This window comes from Carlito syrichta, unplaced genomic scaffold, assembly GCF_000164805.1.
Source record: "Carlito syrichta isolate Samal-C Ts95f unplaced genomic scaffold, Tarsius_syrichta-2.0.1 Scaffold304012, whole genome shotgun sequence".
Classification (NCBI taxonomy): domain Eukaryota; kingdom Metazoa; phylum Chordata; class Mammalia; order Primates; family Tarsiidae; genus Carlito; species Carlito syrichta.
The window spans coordinates 132,935-149,414 of NW_007248108.1; the positions used below are offsets into that span (position 1 = coordinate 132,935).

At 42.4% G+C, this 16,480-nt stretch overlaps 1 protein-coding gene across 1 annotated transcript in view; it reads left to right on the plus strand.

Moving 5' to 3' along the window:
* Window positions 1-6,337: 6,337 nt before the first annotated feature.
* The window catches only part of COL6A3 (collagen type VI alpha 3 chain), an 87,917-nt gene continuing 77,774 nt past the window's right edge, over window positions 6,338-16,480 (plus strand). Inside the window, exon 1 of the mRNA XM_008059373.1 lies at window positions 6,338-6,557. The gene's annotated coding sequence lies outside the window, so the exon portion shown is untranslated. The remainder of the gene's footprint in view (window positions 6,558-16,480) is intronic.

Sequence of the window (16,480 nt, forward strand, 5' to 3'; positions counted from 1 at the left end):
GGGTCAGTGGAAACCTCAAGCTCTCCTCATTGGTTGGGCCTCTACTCCTTCTTGCCATGAAATAGTAGAGCTGCCTCTTAGTAGCATTTTACTTTAAATAGACTTTGGAGTCTTGCACACCTCCTCTTCCATAAGATGAAAGAAACTCCAGCCTCACAACAAGCACATCGATTAACATCACTGCAGATTCATCACTGGGAACTGGTGGGGAGGGCCAGAGGCATGGGCTTGAGCTGGGCCTCCAGGAATAACTTCTACAACATCCTGGAAGGGGTTACTCTGTCCCATTCTAGAAGGTGAGGGAACTGGAGGCTGCACTCCAGAGACGGAATTTAGGAACATACTGCACAGCTGAAATCCAGGGGTTTGGGAATGAGCCCTGGGGTGCTCTCCAGCAACTGCCTGGATGCTGGGATGTGAAGTCTGGCTGCTATTACTGTGGCCATTGCTTCCCTCCAAGTCCCAAAGCCCATGATGGGACTCTGGGATGCTGAGTCCAGCTGCACTACCCACTGCTGCCTCTTGACACTCAGGGAGCTGAGGTTATTTATTTACTTTTTTCTTTTTCTTTTAATTGCTTTAGAGTATACAAAGTTTTTGGTTACATGGACACATTGTATAGTGGCAAAGAAGTCTGGGCTTCAAGTGTACCCACCACTCCCACCTGTGCATATCCCATAGGTGATTTCTCATTCCTCCACCTCTCCTAGCCTTCCTCCTTCTGAGAAGCCAATGTCCACTGTACCACTCTCTGTGGCTCTGCAGATCCTTAGTTTAGCTCCCACTTGTAAGTGAGAGCATGTGATGTTTGGTTTTCTGTTCCTGTGCTAGTTCACTTAGGGTGATATTCTCCAATTCCATCCAAGTTGCTGCAAAAAACATGATTTCATTCTTTTTTATGACTGAATAGTATTCCATGGTATGTGTGTGTGTGTGTGTACACACACACACACACACACACACACATATATCACATTTTCATTATCCATTATACATTATCCACTGATTGGTTGATGGGTATTTAGGTTGATTCTGCTATCTTTGCAATTGTGAGTTGTAATGTGATAAACATCTGAGTGCAGATGTCTTTTTGTAGAACAACCTCTGTTCCTCAGAGTAGATACCTAGTAGTGGGTTTGCTGAATCGAATGGTAGATCTTCTTGTGGTTCTTTGAGAAATCTCCATATTGATTTCCAACAAGGATGGACTAATTTTTCCCCTCACCAATATTGTACAAGTGTTCCCTTTTCACCACATCTGCACCAACATCTATTGTTTTTTGATTTTTTAATAATGGCCGTTCTGACCAGTGTGAGGTGGTATTTCTTTGTGGTTTTAATTTGCATTTCCCTGATGATAAGTGATGTTGAGCATATTTTCATGCTTGTTGGCCATTTGCATATCTTATTTGGAGAGATGTCTGTTCATGTCATTTGCCCACTTTCTAATGGGGTTATTTGCTTTTTTCTTGCTGATTTGTTTGAGTTCTTTGTAGATTCTAGATATTCGTCCTTTATTAGAGATATAATTTGTAAATATCTTCTCCCATTCAGTAGGTTGACTATTTACTCTGCTAAATATTTTTTTAGCTGTGCAAAAGTCTTTAGCTTAATTAACTCCCACTTATTTATTTTTTGTTTTTGTTGCATTTGGTTTTGGGGTTTAGCCATCATTTTTTTTTTTTTTGCCTAGACCAAGGAGAGAGCTGGAGTCTTAATATTGGCTTCTCTGTGATGGGCCTGTGTTTAAGTTCCCTAGAAGCAGAGCCTGAGGCAGGATCCTGTGCAAGTGATTACAGAGGGAGAGCTCCTGGGAAAAACCTGGAAGGGAAGAGGAAAGGAGGACAAGCGCAGGAGAAGAAGCCACACAAGGCGTAGGTTCTGGGGAAGTCAGCTCCATTCCATGGGGAGCTCTGAAGTGTGAATCATGCTGCAGAGGTTGTCCAGCCCACAGGCAATAGCCAAGAGTGTTGTATCCCGCATCAGACATCAATGGCTGTGGGCCACCTTAAGGAGCCATGGACTATAACCTTGTACTAGTTATCAATTGCTGTAGAACAAATAGTCACAAACTCAGCAACTTCCAACAACATGCATTTATTATTTTGGGTCATGATTTTGGGTATGGCTGGCTGACTGGGTCCTCTGTTGGTGGGGGGCAGATAGTTCTCAGAAGGCTGAAATCTTCTGGTTGGCTGGACATCCCTGCTTCCTTGATTGTTAGTTGGAAACTGCTCTCAGCTCCTAGAGGCCCCCATGTTCCTTGCCATGTGGCCGTGTCACACGATCACAACTCACTTCATCGAGGCCAGTGTCTTAGTCTGCTTTGGCTGCTATAACAAAATACCATAAACTGATGCCTTAAACAGCAGAAATTTATTTCCCACAGTTCTGGAGGTTGGGAATTCCAAGATCAAAGGGTCAGCAGATGTCGTGCCTGCTGAGGGCCTCCATTCTGGTTCACAGATGGAATCTTCTCTCTATGTCCTCAGATGGTGGAAGGACGAAGGGATCTCTCTCTCTGGCCTCTTTTATAAAAGCCTTAATCCCATTCATCAGGGCTTCTCTCCTATGACTTAATAGCTTCCCAAAGACCCCATGTCTTAATACCATTATCTTAGAATTTCAACATATGAATTTTAGGGAGACCCAACATTCAGACTATAGCAACCAGCAAGAGAATCTGTCCCTCTAGTCTTTTAAAATAGTCTTCTTCATCTTCTAATTATTATTTTAAAGATGTGGGACACAATTCAGGGTTAGGTACATAAGTGGTCATTGTACAGGTGAAGTTTGGGCCTCCCATTGGTCCTTACTTCACCTGCTTTGGGATCAGGTACGCTTATTAGTGTTACATGCCCTCACCACCAGCAATGACTTGCTACTGCCAATCCCGTTAATGTAGTATTATGATAAATATTCAGGGTCCATTTATGAGTGAGAACGTGTGGTACTTAGTTTTTTGTTTCCGTGAAAGATTACTGAGTTTGATAGACTCTAAATCTATTCAAGTTGTTGTGAAGTCCATAGCTTTGTCCTGCATAATATTCCATTGTGTATATGTACCACTTTTTAAAAATTCAGTCCACTATTGGTAGGTAGCACAGTTGGTTCCATGTTTTTCTATTGTGAGTAGTGCTGCCATAAACATGTGTGTGCAGGTATCTTTCTTTATAGAATGATTTGAATTCCTCCGGGTATATTCTCAGAAGGGGGATTACTGGGCTGTATGGAAGGTCAATTTTTAGATCTTTTAGAAATGGCCACACTGTAAAATAGAGTCTTATGTAACATGAAGTGACCACTTTGGTGACCCCACCACCTACTTGTAACCTAATCAAGAGAGGGACACCTTTGTCATATTCTATTGGCTGGAATCAAGGCTCAGGTTCCATTCACATTCAGGGGATGGGGATTACACAGGGGTTTGACTCCTTGTGGGTCATCTTAGAATTCCCCCACCTCACACAACCCAATGTCTACAGAAGAGGTGGCTCCAGAAGAGGCGGCTCCCGGCATCCATGGGCAAGTGCCCAGGAAAGGGCTCAGTTGTGAACCATTATTGACTAACTCTCATATGAAGGGGGTCTGAAAGGGTCACCCATATCACCTTCCACACTGTGCTTGCCTGAGAAAAAAGACCAGCCAAAGTAGCAGAAAGATTACAGGTACCTCACAATCAGCTTCCAAATATCACTGCAGTGTATCTGAGTGGGGAAACCTAGGCCCTATTTGTAGCCAAGGCTACATGGGAACTTGGGAAATGGAGTTTTGTTTTTTTTTTTAAAGCTTTCTAACTTGTGTGGTTCAGGAAAGGATTCAAGAAGGAAATGGGAAGAGGTGCCAAGGGCCAGCTGAACCCAAAGGTTCAGGGGAAAGGAAATGGAGAGATTCTGTGACTTATAAGGTTTCTCAGAGGTTTCTTTGAGTGTTAGGTCCATGCTAAGTTCTGAGATGGTTTTCCTCCTGAGACAGAGAAGAACTAGAAGTTTAAGCAAGAATTTCAAATACTGGTGATTAAGTTGAGAAAGCCGTAGAACCACAATTCTCTCTCTAGTTAGCACAAGGGAGGTTGACCACCACATGCCACCAGCTTCCAGAAGTTTCTGGAGCCACAAGCAGTGTTGGAGAGAGCCTAGATCATTAATGATTAGGTAGAGCTAAATCTTAAAGATTTTGAGTGAGGGTTTTATTTCTTCGAATCTTTTTCTAAATGATTTATCACTTCTTTGAATCTTTTTCTAAATGATTTGTCACTCTTGCCATTTAAATACAGTTGTCCCTTGATATCTGTGGGGGATTTGTTCCAGGATTCTATGCTTATATCCAAATCCACAGATGCTCAAGTCTCTGATATAAAATGGCATAGTATTTTCATATAACCTATATACATCCTTCCGTATACACTAAATCACCTCTAGATTACTTGTAATATCTAATAATGTTAGATAAATGTCATATAAGCAGTTGTTATACTGTATTGTTTAGAGAATAATGATAAGGAAAAAAGTCCATGCATGTTTAATACAGACTCAACCATCCATTTAAAAAAAATTTTTTCGAACCACAGTTGGTTAAGTCCATGGATGCAGAACCCATGGATGATACAAGGGTCAAATGTCATAGTGACTTTTAATACCAAGGAATGTATATTGTCAGCTATTTTGAAGAACAAAAAGGTACATTTGTATTTGTAAAAAGGAACCATGGAATGGGCTCATGTAAAACGTACTTATTAAGTTATCCTCAGTGAGCTGGGCTGCTTGGAGCACAAGGTTGTAATAAAGGTTGTTTTATTTGCTGTAGACAATGTGCCATGGAGAAATCATTCACCCTAGTGCTGAACTTGTAGACTCTAACCAAGGAAGTGGCAGCAAATATCCCAGTGCTCCACAGTGGCCTAATTCCATGCCTGCACTATGGACAGAGGACTTGGATGGGAGAACCAGACTCTCCTCCACAGGGGAGTGCTGTCTCCCCACACGTCATATGGGCAGTGTGGCTCCACACCCATAGTCTCTATTCAGTGTTCTTCACCTAAAGGTGATGGGCAAGGAAGCCCTACCATCTGAGTCTCCATCCCTGCCTCTCCTGATGATCTACAAGTGAATCCTTTGGTACAGAGACAGGGTAGGCCTCTTTATGAGTCAGTAGGGGCCCTGGAGCTATAGAGGGGAGCAGGCATTCTCTCTCATTTGTTGTCTCCCCTTCTTCCCTAAACTGGAAAGCGATAATCCATGAAGAAGAGTTAATGATTTCTTTACTCTTCAAACTCTGCTTTGGAAGGATCTCAAAGTCAAAAATACCATACAGATATCTCTTGATATTTCATAGTAACAGAATTTTTCTATGGGCCACATGATGGGAGTATAGTGAAAAGTATGGGCGTTTGAGGCCCAAGTTCCCATCTGACCTCTACTACTAAACCAGGTGGGACAAGAATAATGTTACCTATGCTCTTTGAACATTGCTTTTGGACATCTGTAAAATGGAACCATCATTTCACCTAACAAAAGGTAGCATCTATGTGCTTAAAAGAGCTTATGGTGGTGATGTTTGTGGTAAGAGATAATGTATATTGAAGTGTTTTGAAATGTGCAAAGCTTTGTGGCAGCACAAGTTCTTACTCAAGAATTTTCCTGAAGCTCTGAGCAAGATAATTATTTTCATTCCCCTTGTCTGTGTCCTAGCATGAGGCTATTAGCCCCACAATCAGAATCATTATATATAGAACTTAAAAGAAGTGTAGTCCCTTTTTTTCCTGGCAAACAGAGTTTTGGTTAACAAAAAGTCAAGGCGATTTTAATTGCTGGTTTTTATATTTGAAAGGGGAGATTATTAAGAGAAGTCTCAGTTCAGAAACTTCAAGAAGAAACGGGAGGGTGTGGTGGCGAGGGTGGAAGGGGGGATTGCATTTCCTGTTTTCCTTTCAGATGGTGTTGGAAAACATTGCAGGAAAACCATGGATACCCACGGAGAAATTCCCAAATTTATTCTTTTTGCCACCAGGGGCCCAGCCCAAAAGGTGACGAGTAGAAGTGGTCAGTCTTTTTTTAAGAGTTGAGGTTTGCAGGAGTCCAGTTAAACACTCGTAGGGCGAAGAGAGCATTCAGAGGGTGACATCAGCCTGCAGTGGGGGCCAGAAGCAACAGAGTGCAGGAGTCTGGTTTTCATTTACAGTTTGGGTCAGTCCTGCAGTGAGGAGGGGGAGAGGAGGGGTCGGGGAGGAAAGGAGGAAGGGGGTGGAGGAGAAGAAGGAGGAGGAGGAGGAGAAGGAGAGGAGGCGGAGCTGGAGAAAGCCCTGACTGTATCCCTGGCCCTGGTCCAGTTTGGAGCTCAGTCTTCCACCAAAGGCCCCTCAGTTCTCCTGGGCTCCAGTCTCCAGCAAGGACCGCAAGAGTAGTTTTCCTCCACAGCTCCCAGAGTCCCCCTACTTTGGTGGAGAAAGACTGCAAAAAGAAAAGGCGCCGTAGTGAGTGGAAAAAATATGCATCCTATTCAAACATAATTGAATCTAGAAGCCCAGGGACGCATACGTCTTCAGGTTTTGCTCAGGGGTAAGTGTGATTTCTCCTCTGTTTTCCCAAGTTTGTGGGCAAGACGGAAATACTCTAAACCTGAGGTGGCTGTTGCTAGGAGGCTTTCATGGCTTTTATGTTCACGCTGTTCGTCAGTTTTCCATACCCGTTTTTGGTTGCTAGAAGATTCTGCTGACTTTTCTTTCTCACTTTGTGACAACTGGGTTTCCTTAACTTGGTTAAGCTCGCAGGTTGCCCAGGAGCATAAGCGGTTTTCAGCTGTGCGTCTGAGGGCTCTCTACACGCGCCCTATGCCATCCCCGCTGCGGTGGGTCTTGGCTCATGATTTATTTGAAGTTGTCTCCTCCTTCTAAAACTCAACTGAGATCTGCTTTGTTTGCAGAAGTGTCTTTCCTGAGGATTCCAAGAGCTACCTGTTGAGAGGCTCTGCTGGGAGTTTTTCTCTGAGCTCTCTGGGGGGTGACGTCAGGTCAGTGGTGTCTAGCTGATTTTCTGCCTGGGCCACCCATGGGAAGGGGCTGGTGGGACACATTTGTTATTTTCAAGAGGCTGAGGTGACTCTGATGACCAGGCTCAGGGCCAAATCAAGAGTTACTCACTCATTGCCATCAGGGTTTCACCTTTTCAGGAACTTGAAGTCACTATTGGAGACTTTGTCCTTTAGGGCTGCTTAAAGGAGCTGCAGGGGTCAGAGGAGGAGAAGGAATTTGGCGTCTGGGCAGTGTGCCGAATGGATAAGGCAGGGCTCCTGGGTCTGCAGGGCTGGCCTGTGCTGCCAGAGGTGAGGCCTGTGCCAGGCTGGGAGGCCTGAGGGCTGTTCCCTGGCTGGGAGGACACAGGGTGGGACTTGGGTCCTCTCTTGCAAAACGTGTTCACTGACAGTTGCCGTCCTGTTGGGAGGACCTGTTTCAAGTGCCCACTATGTTAGAAAATGAACTGGAATTGAGGCGGGTTGGGATCACTGGGAGGGACCTGTGGGGGACCAGGGAGTGGTTGAAGAAAAATCAGCTTTCACAGCAAGGCCCAGGAGCCAATTTAGAGGCTGGTGTGGACCCCGTGAACAAACTTCTCTGAGTACAGGGGACTATCCTGACCCTATGGGGATGCATGGCTGTGGCCCACGTGAACTGCTTCCCTCCCTGCACACAGTCAACCCTGGAAGACAGTACAGGGTCCCAGAACTGCAGGATGCTAGAACTCATGGGGACAGCTAGTTCTCAGTCTGGGATCTCTCAACTTCCCCAGGGGACCCATTCTTAGCACTGCAAAAAAACTGAACAGAAATTGTCTGCAAATCAAAATTATGTTGCTCCTAACCAAAATTATATTGAAAACGGAGTGGTTGGTCATCGATGACATTATTGGAATTTCTGAGTTCTTTGGTAGGCTAAAGAAAATGGAAGGGATTCTTGGTTGGAAGCCATGGATGTAGTAGTTCCCTGGTTTTAAAAATGAGGAATTAGAGGCTCTGAGACATGAAATTCCTTGCCAGGTCCATAGAGCGAGTGTCTGAGAGGGCAGTAAAATACTTTCCCATTGTAGGAGACCAGCTAGTAATGCAAGGTCCCCAAATAATTCAAGTCTAGATGGGAAAACTGGTTAGGGCTCATTAAAGATCTGCCAAAGAAAGGAGAAAGAAGTGAGGTGGGTCACAGGGAGGGAGCATCGGCTCAGGGACCAGGACACTGGAGCTGGATCCCTTACTCAGGCCACCTCCTGAGGGTGGAGGGCCCAGAGGGAGGGGACCTGAATTTTCTTCATTCTCGTGTGGGCTTGTAGCCAAAGATCAAGGCACAGAGGTGAGGGACACGGTGGGGTTTTTATAAAAATCAAGATGTAATAGTGGACATGTGTCTGAACTTCTTGGTTTAGGCAAGGGCTTTTCATTGCTATGAGGTTCATTTTTCTCTTTTCCTCACTCATGGCTGCAGGAAACCACGAAGCAGGCACTGAGTAGAGGAGAGGACTTGGGAAGGGATGCCACAGAGGGCGGGAAGTGAGGCTGTCCTGGCTTCTTCCTAGCTGGGAGTTGGAGGGTGTGGTCACAGCACCTTTCTGGGAGGTGGCGGGGGAAGCCTCTAGAATGTATGCCCTTGACCTTGGGAGGGTGTATGATCTACCTTGGGAAGGTATGTGCTCTGTGGTTGTGCCCCTCAGGTGATGAGAAATGTGGCAAAGGTCTAAACTTGGGGTCTTGATATTTTTGATAGGAGGTAGGAACCTTTCTGAATAAGAATCATTACGTCTGCATTTCATTTTATTTCTAAAGTGTTTAGCATCTCACTGACTTAACGTAAGTGCCTTTTGTGATCTCACATCTTAGAACTTATTATATCACTGATGATAAGGTGTCAGAAAAACTCTTCTATTCAACTGATTATTGATTTGTGGTTCAAATGAGGCTTCCCGTTCTGACCTTAGTTTGGGGTGTGGAGCCCACAGAGGCCGATGCTTCAAGCCAGCTTGAAATAAGACCTCCTTCTTGGGAAGTCGGTTGTGAGTTTTTGTCAGCAAGGCTTCTTTGTCTCCTTGTTCAGGGTGTTTAGACAACCGGATCAAGTGTAGTCTTTACCAGAGGTCGGTGTCACCTCCCACTTTTATGTGAAATTCTGTGCTTAGGATGTAAAATTCACCAACAGGTCATGAATTCTGTGGCTTGAGATTTTCTTCAGGCACACTAACAACTTTAGCAAAAATTATTATTTGAAAATTGGTTTTTGTCACTGTTCTTTTTGGAAGAAGCTGAGAATTTGGTATCTCTTGGGGAAGAATTGCAGGCAGTTTTCCATCTGCAGGGGACGTTGTGTCCCTGGCGCTTTTCCATACTGACCTGCAGGAGCAAATTTTTCATGGTGTCCTGGCTGTGGCAAGCAGGATGTAAAAAACACACCACTGCTACATAAATAGTTGATGATTTGAGGAGGGACCTGACATTTAAAAAATACCCGTTAGTATATCTAGCTAAGGAAATGAAAGCCCAAAATAATTCCAATTTTAAAGCAGGGGGGCTTTAAAAGGTTTTTCTGCTAATTCAGACAACCATGATCTAGACAATGATGGTTTTCTTTATTCACTCATTTCTAGAAATAGCTTCTCTGTTTTCACTGTAAAAATTCGGGAAGACAGTCCTACTCTTTAAATAAAAGATGTTGCTTGCCCCCCTCATGCATGCTAATGAATGTCTTATTCTCACCGTGTACCCATAGCTCCTGATTTTGAAAAGAAGAGTTCTCTTAAGGAATTTATTATGTTAATTTTTGAAAATATAATTTTTAATGCATCAGGGTCTTACGGTTTGTTTGGGGAAGGAGATGAAATTTTAACTTAAGCACATTCCTCCTGGCATAGCTGGTTCTGTAAAGGCAGTTTGTCTTTATTTCCTCTAGAGGGCGGTGTATCTTTCTGAGCACCAGAAAAATCTTGGTGCATGGAATCTCTCAGGGTGGGGTTTCAGGATTTGCAGTCAGTGGTATGCCACTCAATAGAACTTGTGAGTAACTTCAGGACTGATATTTTGATACATTATTACTATTATTGTTTTAATATGGCAGTTTATAATAACTGGTAGACATATATTTAGAGATCTGTTTTTTCTTCTATTGAGATGAAATTATGCCTTCAAATGAGACTTTCATTGTTCTCAAACAATTGCATTATAAAAGCATTCAGCAAATAAGAAATTTCATAGGAGGTATTCTACCCAAATCTAATTTTAAACATTTAAATTAACAGGTGCTTGGGAACCAATACAAGTTTGCATATTCATGCCATAGTGTATCTTTGTAGAATTTTGGAATTTTTGAACTGGAAGGAATGCTAAAATTAACTGATTCAGTAACTCACATAGTTTTCATTACCTGTCTTTTGATATTACCCCCAACAGACAACTGGTTTTTAACATATTTTTAAAAGTTCACACAAACTCTAATTATGTGTCTCATTTAAAATTTTTGTTAATGAAAATATATTACTGACTCTCAAACTTATGCCTGTCAGGCTGAGATAACCACTGTTAGGAAACTGAGGTATAGAATTCCAGCAAAGAATCCTGACCCTTTGGTTGGTCTCTGGTTCTCATATTAAACTTATTAAAGACCAGTGGTGCCCCATGGCATCTAGTGTCCAGGTTGGGGTAGGGGATAAAAATGACTAAAACATAGTCCTTGCTCTTCTGACTGGCAAGTTTGCAATTTCTGTTTGGTTATTTTAAATATCAAAAAAGTATTACCTTGGTGGATGCTTTGTCTATACTTTTCATACTTCAGATGAAAAAAATGGATGTCTGAACTCATTGGCAAGGCCACAGAGCTGGTAGCAGAAACAAAAACGTTTTATGAATGCTCACATGATGTCTGATGTTTCCAATAGGTAGACATCTGGGACCTGGTACATTAAAAGGGGAATGTGTTTTTTTTTTTGAGTTGGAGTTTCACTCTGTCGCCCAGACTGGAGTGCAGTGCCCGCTCCCGGCCACCACAGCCTCGACCTACTGGGCTCTGGTGATCCTTCCACCTCAGCCTTCCAAGTAGCTGTAACTACAGGTGCGTGCTACCATGCCTGGCTAATTTTTAAATTTTTATTGTAGAGATGAGGTCTCACCAAGTTGCCCAGGTGAGTCTCGAACCCGCGGGCTCAGACAATCCACTCACTTTGGCTTCCCAAAGCATGGGATTACAGGCTGAGCCACCGAGCCCTGCTGGAAACAAGTCTTTAAGCGTATATTTTAGAGTACAATTTAGGGAGAAAGACACACTTCCCATCTCTCAGTCTTCTTTGGGGTAGCATCCTTTAAGTTGATTTAGCAGAAGGGTAACTTGTAAAAAAAATTCTGGACAGAAAGAAGGAGAGAGGGAAAAATAAATATGAAAAGTTCTGCCAAGCCCTCTCCCAAAGGCAAGTTGTTAGTCGTGTAAGGGTGTGCATTTAGCATGGCATAATTCTACTGTGTTCCTGAGCTTTAAGACTCATGAGATACAGAGAAACACTTAAGAACTGGGAGTGGTCAGAGAAAAGTACAATGGGAAATGTTTCTGCAAAATCCCCCTTGGTGTGTGCTATACATTTGATTTTCAGAGATCCAGAGCATCAGGAGTTGACCACTGGAAGGAAAAGCTCATGGGTAGGATTAATTTCAAAATTAAAAATTGAACAGCAGCTGGAGATGACTCAGGTCTCAAGGGAAACCATTCCAGGAAAGTGGATTTTCACTTCTGGAATCTTCATTAGTTGATTCAGCAGTCCAGCACCGGCACCCAAAGGTAGAGCCAGCCCAGATAAACCCGCAGATGGCCCTAGTGGTGCACCAGAGGGCTCTCTGTTTCTAATTGGGGCCCCAGAACACCCATCACCAGGCAGAGCCTAGGGTGACAGATGGAAGAGAGTAGGACCACTGCTTGTTCAAACAGCAGGCAGTTATTTTACACACACACAAAGCAAGACCGGGAGAGATTAATTGATCTTTACTGATAGAGACCCTAAGGAAGTAAAATTTTCCTAGTTTATTGCAAAGTCCATTACTGATGATATTTTATCAGATGTTTTAACTTAATTTTAAGTTTCTTTTTGAAGAATAATTTTATCTTTTATAATTGATTATGAATTAGACTAGAAAGCAAACAAAAAATGCAATTTTCCTTACCATGTGAGCACGTTTTAGCCACTTGAATAATTTTACAATGGAACACCATGGTTTGGGAGGAGTCAGTAGCACTGAAATCCATTGCCAAGAAAGGAATAGTAGAGGATAAATACTTGCACCAGGCTCCAACATTGTCATGTGGCAAGGGGTTGGGATGGAATGGGCATTTATGCAATTTCTTTTGAAGCATTTTGTGATGCAGTCTCTCACCTGATGTTAAAACGGAACTAGTCTCTGTCTGATGTTTATAATTAGCAGTATAAATGGAGACCAACTCTTGCCTGGTTGCCGGGTATTTAAGAGTGTGGAATGCTTTTTACATTTGCATGGTGATATCTAGCTTTCCAAACCACAGCAGATATGAAACTTTCTGCTTCATGGTTATTATCTTGAATGCTAGGAATGTGTTTCTAAGTACGTTTCCAAATATTGGGGCAATTAATCTGGAGTTTCTTAAAGTTGGCTTTGTAGCAGGAAGGAGATTTACCTCTGAAGGGCTTTGCCTGAGCCTGGCCGGTGCTCAGTATATTCTTACCCACTGTTTCATTCACAGAGGACACTAATTGTCTGGGGATCTTCAAACCCTCTCTTTCTGCACTGCTTTATTATAATACAGGAGACACAGAACAAGTATTGCTTTGTTTGGTTTTACTAGGAAAAGCCAAAGATCTCTGGTCAGCTGCTCAAGTCAGTGACTTGGTATCTAAACAAAGACACTGGTGAGTGACAAGGAAGGTGAAGTTACCAAGCGAGATGAGAAGAGTTTTAAAATTTTGATATCACAGGATACATATTCAGTCTGAATCAAATAGATTATTGTTCTAGAGTATTTTCGTAGAATAAAAATGTGTGACCTGAATTGTAAAATAAATAGTTAAAAAAACCCAAATCGGACATATTTCTTTGGAGGAGTTTCTCAGAGTTATTCTAAATCATTTGCTTTTGAGGATTTCCCCAAAGAGATTTCTAGCAGCAAGAGCATATTAAATTCCACTCTCCTCCTACTCTAACTGGAGGACCTAATAAATCCTTTCTTAGCTTCCTCTCTGGAGACAAGAGTGGGGACTCCTTTCCCAGAATTCAGGTGAAAAAGGGATAAAGAGTGAGAAAAAGAGAAAGAGAAAGAAATGGGGCTTTCCTCTTCTTGCAGTCAAGGAAGGGTGTGGCAAATGTGAAGGTGGATGAGCTCCTCCAATTTACTGAAATTGAACTTTTCATTTTACAGTGAGCATGCACGGCTTTCCCGCTGCTGTCTTGGAGTATTTCTGCAGCTTCCATTTTAAACAGAACAGTTAAGAGTTAACAGAAGTCCCAGAACGTGACAGGAGGAACAGCCTGATTTTAAAAAGCAGTGCGTGGAGAAAAACCACATAAATAACTTCAAAATGGGAGTTCTGGATGTATTTAAGCTTTTGTTTTAAAATTATTTCCTTGTGTGCATGTGTGTGTCTCTTTCTTAGAAAAGATTTCCAGACATGGAAATGAAAAAGATTTGAATAGGCTAAATGAAAACTAATTTCACAGAATTGCAAAATAGCTTGGGAACGTTTTTAGACTATGATTGGATGTGATTTCAGGTTGAATGGCTGTGTAGAGCAACTTTAAAATAAGAGGTACCTTTTTAAATTTCAAGGGGATGGCAACTGAATGGAAGAAGGCACCTCAAATCCTTTTCAGAATGAGGCAGATTGAGTAAATGGAATTAATTATGCTAAATAGGCAAATGAGAATAAAAATTTGATGAATATGTTGCCTTCAGGACATAGACTCTATGTTAAAGAAGTACCCCACCCCACCCAGCCCAAGGGCCTCAAGTACCCAATTCTGACATATTTCTTCATATTTGAAAGAGCAGCAGCAGACAATCAGATTCTGTTGACACAAAATCTGTGGTTTGTTACCACCAAGGAAATCTGTTTTTTCCCCCAGACGACATGGGGAGTTTCCTCGAGATTTGGGCCAAATCCTGCACAGCCTCTGGGTTTTCGGGGTTCTTCCCACGGGTTTTGGAAATGAAGACATGGGTTAGAATTCTAGTTCTATCTTGTTTTATCTTTGTTACATTGACAAATCTCTTTGCCTCACCTGGCTTAAGTTTCTCAGCTATAAAATTGAGGGAAAAGCAGCTGTTGGGTTGTTTGGGAGGAAGTCGTGAAATCCCAGCCATGCAACAGAAACCCAGTAAATATTACTAGTGCTTTCTAGTCTCTCCTTCTGGGGGAAAGGGTAGTGGGTGGGGAATGGGTGGGGGGAGGAGGATGGCTGCCTCGTTCCCCTTATTAAAATGGGCAAGGCAGGTGGCTATTTGGAGAAATGGTGTTTGACATCTTTTAATAATTTAATTGAAAAATTTCTCTAACATTTGTTGCCAGGAAATTCAATTTTAAAAATTGAGACTCTAGGACATGATAAACAATAGAATAGATTTAATTGCAAACAAAAACATTAACAAATATTCAACAACTGGGCTAGGAGCCCACGAGCCACATGACTGACTTTTCAAATGATGGCAAGAAAGTGTGTGGGGCGAAGGCGTTTTTTCCCACCTGGGAATTCAGCTTCAACAAACCACGTGGGTTCTTAGTCATCTGTGAGGCTGGATAGCTCATTGTCCCACAGGCATCAACTCTCATCTTCCTTTTCAGGGTTGGAAGAGTTTCTCCCTTCCTTTCTCCTCCTACCCTCTTTCCTCAATACCCGGATACATTCTGGAAAAAGTAATTCCTGTGCACCATGTATTAATTTCATTCCTTTGTGGCCCAGTGGGAAGTGCCTCATTTAGGGCTACTCATCTAAAGATTTACGTATTAGAAATAGAAATCTTTGCACACAATTTTCAACCAATTTGAAGTTCATGTTCCTCAGAGAATGGTTGAAGTAAATAACTGATGTCTTAGAAAGACTTTACAGATTTCATCCTATTATGATTTAGAGTGTATTGAGTACTCCCGAAGATGAGAAAAGTATTTTGAAATTGCTTCATAATGACCCCATTCAATGTTTTACATATGGTAGTTAGTGGATTCTAAAGAGTCCACCATGTGAGGTATAGGGATGGTTAAAACTCCACTAGCAAGACCTGTTCAAGGCACAATTCACCCATGTCCTCTGTCAATGTTGCCTTCAAAGGCATCTGCAGCTCTTCCCATCCAAGACTTAACAGTGAGAGGGCAGTCTCACTGCCCTCATCTATCTCATGTATTATTTTTTTTCTATGTGGGTTGCAAAGTCTAATGCTTTCTGATAAGATTCTATAATATTCTTGTGCTTATTCTCTAGCAAAAATACTACTTAAAATTGTGCATCTTTTGTGTAGATTAACTACTTAAAATAATCTCCCAGAAGATTTGCATTAATAATTTTGATTAAAGTAGTGATGCTTAAACTTTGGGGTGGGGCTGGCTGGCACAGCTGCCTTTTAGAATCACATCCAAACATGGATCTTATTCCCAGAAAAACCCACATCCACAAATGCATTTTGTGCACAATTTTGGAAGGACTATAGACCTTTTGAATCTGACCTAACACTGAGTTAGGTCAATTACAATATTATAGGTTATTTTAGAAAGAACAGGTCATATTCCTGGAAAGTTTAATAGGATGTTTCCTTTTGAGAAAAAAATCTGATGTTCAATCTTAACAGAAATAATCAAGAATAGCTAGCTGGGCTCAGTGGCTCAGCCTGTAATCCCGCGCCTTTGGGAGGCTGAGGTGAGTGGATTGCCTGAGCCCGCGGGTTCGAGACCCGTCTGGGCGCGAGACCTCATCTCTACAATAAATCAAAAAATCAGCCGGATGTGGTAGTGCATGCCTGTAATTCCGGCTACTTGGAAGGCTGAGGCGGAAGGATTGCCGGAACCCAGCAGGTCGAGGCTGCGGTGGCCGGGAGCGGCCACTGCACTCCAGTCTGGGCGACAGAGTGAAACTCTAACTCAAAAAAATAAAAAATAAAAAATAAAAAAATCTAGCTAGCCAGCTGACTTAACCAGCTGATTTAACTAGCTAGCTAGCTGACATAACTAGCTGACTTATAGAACTAGCTTCCTAGCTAACCAGCTGACTTAATTAGCCTGATGGATAGACATCTGTCTTAATTAGCTTTTTAACTAACTAACCAATTGGATAGCCAACTGACTTAACAAGTTGACTTAACTAGCTAGCCAGCTGGTTTCCAGCTGACTTAACTAGCTGATAACCAGCTAGTCAGCTGACAAGCCAGCTGACTTCAGCTGGCTACCTATCTAGTAAGCTGGCTAGACAACTGACTTACCTCGTTGACTTAAACTAGTAAGATGGCTTGCCA